This window comes from Triticum aestivum, chromosome 7A (genome assembly GCF_018294505.1).
Source record: "Triticum aestivum cultivar Chinese Spring chromosome 7A, IWGSC CS RefSeq v2.1, whole genome shotgun sequence".
NCBI lineage: Eukaryota > Viridiplantae > Streptophyta > Magnoliopsida > Poales > Poaceae > Triticum > Triticum aestivum.
In genome coordinates, this window is record NC_057812.1 from 738,215,106 (window position 1) to 738,223,738 (window position 8,633).

The 8,633-nt window shown below is 44.0% G+C and overlaps 2 non-coding genes across 2 annotated transcripts; both read right to left on the bottom strand.

Annotated features, from left to right (window-relative positions):
• Window positions 1–750: 750 nt before the first annotated feature.
• TRNAP-AGG (transfer RNA proline (anticodon AGG)) lies at window positions 751–822 on the bottom strand. Its single transcript has one exon. It is a non-coding gene; the product is annotated as a tRNA-Pro (tRNA).
• Window positions 823–5,462: 4,640 nt separating this feature from the next.
• On the bottom strand, window positions 5,463–5,534 carry TRNAP-AGG (transfer RNA proline (anticodon AGG)). Its single transcript has one exon. It is a non-coding gene; the product is annotated as a tRNA-Pro (tRNA).
• Between the last annotated feature and the right edge of the window lie 3,099 nt (window positions 5,535–8,633).

Sequence of the window (8,633 nt, forward strand, 5' to 3'; positions counted from 1 at the left end):
TGGATTACCAAAACGAGTTAGTGCTGTCCCTTTTATCTATTCCAAAATCTTGTACCAAAGTGATAACTTTTTCCAAGTCGATAAACAACTACGCACCTGTTGCGGCTCATCTAAATTGTCGTCCTATTGTAATCCCTTCCTTTTTTTGTATCAGTCGCTTTTCATCAGATAACACATTCGTTACTGACTAGTTGTATACTATTCCTGGGCAACAGCATTGGTGATGGTCACGGTGAAGGTGAAGCATTGCATGATATATAGGATGTTTTTTTGTTTTCTTAATGGGATATACATCGCTGGTGTAAAGTGGACCCGAAGCTTTTTTATGCTCTTCATGGAAATATCTAAGATGGTTTACTATTTCAGACTTTGGTTTTGCTTGACGATTTCTTCTTCTTCTCATGGAATGGAGCCCTTGCTGTGATTCATAAGGTGTTCGCCCTATTTTTCCAGGTTGCTTGATAGTAATAACTGCATTCAAACAGCTAGATTTAGAAACTACATATGCTTTGGCACTAGACATTGATAATGTTGTTGGTCATTCCGTGTTGTTGGATGGACTGATGTTTATAACTAACTATATATATGCTTTGGTAGTTCTGCGACATGATCGAGTCCCGATCAATGCTTACGAAGATCGTGTGGTTGTTTATTTGTCAGACTGATGTTTAACTCTACTGACATGTATACAAATGGTAAAAAGAATAAGGGCAAAAATTCTACCATATGTAAAAATGGTAAAAAAAAACGGGGGCATTCCGAGAATTGAACTCAGGACCTCTCGCACCCTAAGCGAGAATCATACCACTAGACCAAATGCCCTTTCATGCTAGAAATTCCTTTCAAGTTCTTGTATCATCACATCGATCATTCGATCCCATCAACCGACGGCCGGCCGGGCACCGGAACGAGATAGCTACATGCACCGGAGCGAGAATGGATGGCACGACGAAGTTTTTGTTTCTTTTGGATGGAGCGAGCTAGCTACATACCTCATCCAGGAGCTTAAACAAGTGGAAAACTTACTAATTATATCACAGAGAAGAGACGAATGAGCTACACGGCTGCTCGCACGATGAGCTGCATGGCATAGCGTGTCTCTGCCGGTTATTCTATCTGCCTGAACTTTGAAATGAACCGACACTGCAAAATTTTCATTTCATAAAGCCATGGAGCAGAGGGAGCAGGCGCCGGAGGCACTGCACAATGCGTCAGCGACAAATAACGTAGTTCTGATCTACAATTACATCAGTCAATGGCTTCTTGTTCCTCGTGGCCATTTGGCATTGATAGTTCGCTCTGAACTGACCAAAACTTGTTGGTTGTTTCTCATCAGAATGTTCTCTGAGCTGAGCAAGGCCAGACGTGCTTCGATGGCTTCCTCAGCTTCCACCAGGAGGCAGTGCAAGCCGTGCCACGACACTGTTTTTGATGTAGCACGCCGTGACCCCTGCCGGCCGCTCCATCCAGCGCAGCACCAGCATCTTAGCCTCGGCTAATCCTGTCACCACGCCAAGCGGCTCGGCTCGGGTAGGGACAGTGTGGCTGGGAGCCGCCATTTGCCGGCCACCGGCGTTGGAGGGGGTGGCTGGATGTCCCGATGTCAGGGGAGAAGTTAGGAGAGAGACAGGGTTGGGCGTGGACGTCCGGTTCGTCTGCTCAAACAACCAGACACCAAACTAGGACTTAAAAGAAAAAACTGACTATATGGCACAAAATTGAAATAAAATGCAATGGGATAATATTGTGGCACAACTCTGATCAATTGGGGCAAAACTTAAGAATTCTCTCAAAATGGGGTAAAATCTGATACAAAAGCTGAACTTGAGGGTGAAAAGTACTAGAGTTTACTTAAAATTTTATGCTAGAAGGGTTCTAGAATAGAACAAAATTGTAGGTTGGGCTGCGAGAATAAGGTGGGTAGGAGGCCACTTATTTTTGCGGGCCACCCATAAGCACCAAAAAACTGGCCCTAATTTTCTGTCCTTTTAAATTTATCAAACGTCTTTTATTTTTGCGAGGGGAATTTTCAATCTATTCCTCAACTGTCGAGGTAGTACAAAGAACACCAGAAGAAAAAATATATATTTAGGTCTGTAGACCACATAGCGACAACTACTAGCACTAAAGCAAGCCAAAGGTGTGGCGCCGTCTTCGCCCCTCCCTCATCGGAGCCGGACAAACGTTGTTGTAGTAGATAGTCGGGAAGTCGTCGTGCTAAGGCCCCATAGAACCAGCACACCAGAACAGCCACCGCTACCGATGGAGAGAAGCGTCGCTCAGAAGGATCCAAACTGTAGACACACGATCACATACGAACGAAGACATGATCCACGTGGATTCACCGAAGACAAATGCTGACCGAATCCTGCGAGATCTGTCGGAGATAAACCTCCACACGCCCTTCGACGATGCTAAAAATACCACCGAGACGGGATTAGGCGGGAGAACCTTATTCCATTTTCAGAGAGCCGCCGCCGCGTCACCTCTCTGAGCAAGACACAAATCCTAACAAAACTCAAAGAGAAAAGTATATTTTTGGTCCATGAAGTTCCAAAAAAGTATAGTCGTGGTCCCTCAAGAATTTTTGGTATACATTTTGTCCTTCAAGTCTCAAAATCAAATAATTTTGGTCCAAAACCAGATTTTGAGCACGTTGATCGGGATTTGGCCGGGTTTGACCACATTGACCATGTTTGACCGATTTTTAGAGAAAAGGCGCCGGTCGAGCCCGAGAAGAGGTCGAACCTAGCCCGACTTGGAATTAACAAAGCCATCAACCGGCCAGGATTACAAAAAGGCACCATGATACAAATGAAATGCAAAGCAAAGCAGAAGGAAGATACAAGGCACTAGGTAGAACACCACAATGGCAACAACAAACACACTCATGCCGACGACCAGCACTACGCCTACACCAACTAGCCCACTAAGAACACGAAAGGAGGGCCACACCGAGCAAGCATCGAGCACCGGCTGCATCCACATGCCAAACATGGGCAACACTTGAGATGTCTCCACCGTCGCAAAGGACCACTACCCTTTCACCCAGGCTCGATGAGTGCCGCACCGGCGAACGTCAGAGTGGCTACCACAAAACCCAACTCAAGGTGTCCAGCTGCCATATGAGAAGCAAACAGAGCTGACCAACAGACCACAGAGGACCAACCCGGCGAGCACCAAGCCGGCAGAGGCAGCACAGAGCACATGACACGAGCTATCGAAGGAGGGCGCACAACCTTGGAGAAGACCGAAGATGGCAACACTATGCACCGGGCGAAGCCGAGCAAGAGGTAGCAGGAAGACCAGGCCGTCATGCTTCGGAGCCAAGCCAATAGCCACACCACCCCCAAGAGCAAATCTCAGTCGCCGCCTTCAAGAAGGAGCACGGCACCGAGGTGTCGTCGACGCCCAGATCAGGGGAGTGCTGACTTTCACCGAAGCTCAAGGGGAGGGGCGGAAGGGGGAGGAACCACCCCAAAGCCTCCAAGAAGGGGATCAGCGCCAAAGGCGTTGACTTTGGGGGGGCGCCGCACCGGCCAGGGGTTTCCCCCGGATCCTTGCCCAAACGCCAGATCCGGCTAGCATTCACCAAGAAACGGCAACCGCAGCCGCCGGGGACCGGCGTTGGCATGGAACAGAGCAGATCGGGCGGCACTGAAGCTTCTCCAAGGTGGTCCGGCAGCCAGCGAGGCGCCACCGCAGCACCGACGTCTGCAACCACCACGCTGCCCACACCAACCCGCACGGAACAAAGCTCAGGTTTGACCGATGAACAGTAGATTCAAAAAGATAGCAAACAAATTCTAAAAAAATCTGAATTTTCTTGACAACCAACATGCTTGGGCGCGCGAGGTGCATGCAAATTTTGGTGTTCAAATAACATCCGTGGAGCACTAGCAAAAAAAAAAACAAATCTTGGCTTTTTTTGTGAGCCCAAATTTGTTTTCTTTTGCCACGAGCTCCTCGAATGTCACAACACCACACAAATTTTCACGCACCTAGCGCACCCAAGCATCTTGGTTGCCACAAAAATTTCAGCTTTTTTAGAATTATTTTTGCTACTTTTTTCGATCAAATCTGGTAAACATGGTCAAACCTGGTCAAATGTGATCAAACCTGGTCAACATGCTTAAAATCTGATTTTGGATCAAGCTTATCCGGTACCAAAAAATCTTGAGGGAGCAAGTCTATACTTTTGAGAAATTTGAGGGACCAAAACATACTTTTCTCAAACTGGAAAAATGAAATAAAATTATTTTATAGGCTATGCAATCTGAATACAGAATTACCTATGGCTACTTATGTTTTTTTAGATGCGGGCACGTTCTAACTTTGTTTGCTTTGACATACAAGGAATGTGTGTGCTTGAGATAATTTCCAGATCGTATTTTTGTCCTGCATACATTGTGCTGGGGTCCCATCTGTATGCACGTGTACATAGTAATACAGCTAGAGTACATAACAGTTGAAAATTGAAGAGAACTAATTGAGGTGGAAAGCTGAGCTTGAACCAACTGGAACTGCCAAATGATGATAGACTCAATTGTCACCTTTATAAGCTTATTTAAATTAACAGCTTATTCAGATCTGGATTTCTCTTTTTTGTTTCTCAATGTACATTTCAATTTTGGACCTGAAATTTTTAAGGGATGTAATGACGTTCCTTGTGAACATTCTCATTTTTTTTCGGAATTGTTTGAAACATCTAAAAATGTTTGTTGACATTCTAGCACTGGGAGTATCTTAAGGTTGGGAGCACTAGATATTTTCCGAGTGATTCGTATGGCATTCACCCTATTTTTCCAGGTTGCCTGAAAGTAGTAGCTGCATACACCTGTTCAAACAGCTAGATAAGTTCAGAAACTATATATGCTTTGGCACGAGACATTAATAATATTGTTGGTCATTCTGTGTTGCTGGACGGATTAATTACTGCCACACGATCGAGTCCCGATGGATGGGCGACGTGCTTATGAAGATAGATCGCGTGGTCGTTTATTTATCAGACAGATGTTTAACCCTGGCTGAAGTCAAAGTGTGACTTGATGAGACGATGATGAACTATTTACAATTGAGGCATGCAGCCAAGCCGCCTGTGTTTTTTCGTGGGAGATTGCAGCGGGTAAACTAAGCTCCAACGACGAAGGCGATTCCGTCATTGGACTCCGTGACAAAAGAATACGGAATACTCCATCCATTTCAAAATAAGTGTCTTAATTTTATATTAATTTTAGTATAAAGTTGTATTAAAATCAAGATACTTATTTTGGGATGGAGGGAGTAGTATATATCCGTGAATGCGATGCTACTTGACACAGATTGATTTTTGATGATATCTAATTCGCTAGCTACATGAAAGAAATCCTGCTATACCTGTAAAAACGGTAAAAAGAAAGAAAAAAGAAATTCTGCTATACATGTAAAAATGGTAAAAAAAGAATAAAGAGAAAAAATAAAGAGGGGCATTCCGAGAATTGAACTCGGGACCTCTCGCACCCTAAGCGAGAATCATACCACTAGACCAAATGCCCTTGGATGTTCGAATTTTCTATAAATTACCATAACAAGAGAGTAGAGGTTGACTTTTAAAAACAACAATACGCGTTGTAGTTTGGAACAGAGGAAGTAGATAGTAGCTAGATTCAGAAACTATATATGCTTTGGCACTAGACATTAATTATATCGCTAGCTGGCCAGATAAATTACATACTGCCACACGGTTGATCGTTTTTTTTTTCTTTTTTTGCGGGGACACACGTACTGTCCATCGTTTCTTATCAGACCGATGTTTAACTTGTTGTAAGTGAAAGTGTGTATCGATGAGACGGTGATGAGGTATGTATAGATGATGGGAAAAAGGCTATTGTAAAGGGCAATTTTGTGTGGGAGCTAGCTATCTTGAGAGGCCGATCCCAGTCACATATGTGTATATGTGGGTACGTGTGGTGTACACGTTGCTCTCACTCAAGCGTCGCTGCTGCAAAAAGAAGCTGTAGATTGATTCTGTGTTCGTGGGAGAAACTAAGCTCTAACAAAGAAGACGATTCCACCATCATTGGACAGGAGCACAAGGATTGTGAAAAAAGGAAAAAGGCTCTAACTAGTAATGTCTCTCTGAATGCATTGGAGTAAATAGCGGAAAACAATCACAATTGAAGTTAGGATTCTACAAAAAGAACCAGGTTACAAAAATCTAACTTAGTTTGGCAACACAGTTTTTAGAAAATCGTGGTAATTGATAACCAGAGTGTTTTGATGCGTGGGCAAGGAATACTACAATTTCTTTAAACCATGGTTTTTCTCAGTTTTACCAAAACTACCGAGGTGTTTGGCTGATGTTCTTATACAGTACTCCCTCTGTAAACTAATATAAGAGCTTTTAGATCACTAAAATAGTGATCTAAACACTCTTATATTAGTTTACGGAGGGAGTACTATATTTTTAACGGATTGTAAGGCTGGATAACATATGTAACTAACTGGGCTAACAGACGCCTGATGCATGCAGCCGCCATGCAGAAGGTCAGCGAGCCCGCACCTATGTAGGAGACTGACTTATCACTTATATGTGCACTTCACATACTGTAGCACCTTTTGTTTGGTCAAATTCCTAACTTCCCACCTGGATTCTTATTGAGTGTACTCTGCCTGCTGCTTACGAGTGCAACCCAGCCGGGGCAAAACTCCTTGTGCGTGTATGTGCACCGCTTATAATCAATCGGTTAGCTAGCTAGCCTGCTGCGTACCGACGAATCGATCTACTCCATGATCAATCTTCGCTTGAGGCATGCGCTACTTGCTGGAAAGTAAGTGGGCACCAACGAGTCCATAAAAGCATGCATCTGATCTTCTCTCCACGTAGACAGGAAGGTCAACTGCGCTCTCTTCAAAGATCTCCCCCGCTTCTGTTTAGAAAAAAGAGATCCGTACCTCTTTTTCAATTACGGAGAATGTTGTATGGAGCCATGGTTCATCCGAACCTACGCTCCACGCCATTGATCTTCGGACACCACTTTTCGAGATATGTGCATGACGGGAACAGTTTATGCGACATGGCAAACTAATATGAATGGCGCCAATAGTTTAGTGAAGGTTAGAAGCCCTACATTGCTAAAATAAGCCTACTTGATGCTTACATCATAAATAGTAAAAAAATATTGTTGTCTTTTTCCTATATAGGTTGATGTCCTACTAATCATGCAGGCAACACAAAACAAAACAAAACTGTTAGAAAATTATTGTTTGCGACATGACATCAGTACAGATTCTCACAAACATCAATGAATATGTTGTATAATTTGTACAGAAGTTTTACAGTCTGCGAAACAAGTTTGTGAAGGTTCTTCTGGCCTGATATTTTTCAATAGTCCAAGTGAATTCTTATTTTTCTTATATATACAAGCTCAGTTCCGTTAGGACAGAGGAAATGCTGGAGCTTTATTTGGAAGAGCTGGGCTCCTCCCTCGGTTCGAAATTTTGCATGGAGGCTCGCCACTAACTCACTCCCGACCTGGCAGAGAAAGCACAAAATTGGCCTTGAAACTATGAGCTATTGCCCGGTATGTGGGATGGAGGAGGAAGATAACTATCATCCTTTCGTGAAGTGTGGGCAATTTGGACGAGATCTTTACCTAGCTATGTCTGAAGTGTGGGCAATTCCGGCGCTGGATGGGATGACAAATAATGGAAAAGAGTGGTTGCTTCATGTTTTGGTCCCCCTGAATGAGATTAGCCGGATGATGATTATGAGATTTTCTGGTGATCATGGTTTGTTAGAAATGAAATAGTTCATGGTAAGCCTGCACCCCCCATGGAGGCCTCGATGAGATTTCTTCGAAGTTATGTTGACTCCCTAGTTGGCATCAAGCTAAATCCCCAGGGAGATCCGGCAAAAGGTAAAACTAGTATCATCTATGAAAGACCCGATGTGAAGTCTACTAATGAGCCTGTAGAGAGAAGATGGAGGCCTCCGGACATGGGATGGAACAAACTTAATACGGATGGTTCTTTTATCTCCTCTGAAGTAGCCGGAGCTGGAATGATTTTGAGGGATCATCGGGGGGCCATTAATTTTTCAGCTTGCAGGGGGCTGTTTTCATGCGGGGATGCATTGGAAGCGGAGCTATGTGCATGCATGGAGGGTTTTTCCTTGGCTATTCAACGAAGTGATCTCCCGATTGTTGTGGAGATGGATTCTATGGAAGCAGTGACCATGATTACATGTGCGGACGTCGATCGCTCTGTGTATGCTCCTATTGTGCAGGAGATTAAATACATGATGGGTCTTAGACAGAGTTGCATTGTTCATATTTCTAGATCCCAGAATAAAGCTAGTCATTCCTTAGTTGTTTTTGCTAGAGATGAAAGTAGGACCATGACCTGGTTAGGGGCGGGTCCGGCCTCATTGTTGGAGGTAGTTGCTGATGATTGTAAGGACATCTTGATTGAGTAATGAAATTTCTTTCCCGCAAAAAAAAATTATGCTCATAGAGACGTGTGCAAAAGTGCTACAGTACCTAGAGACATGTGCCAGCCCATGGAAAAATACTTCCCACGCAGGCCTAGGGGGTCCTTATAAGCACCAGGATTAACCGTGGGCTTTGACGAGTTGGGGCTTAACACAAAATTTT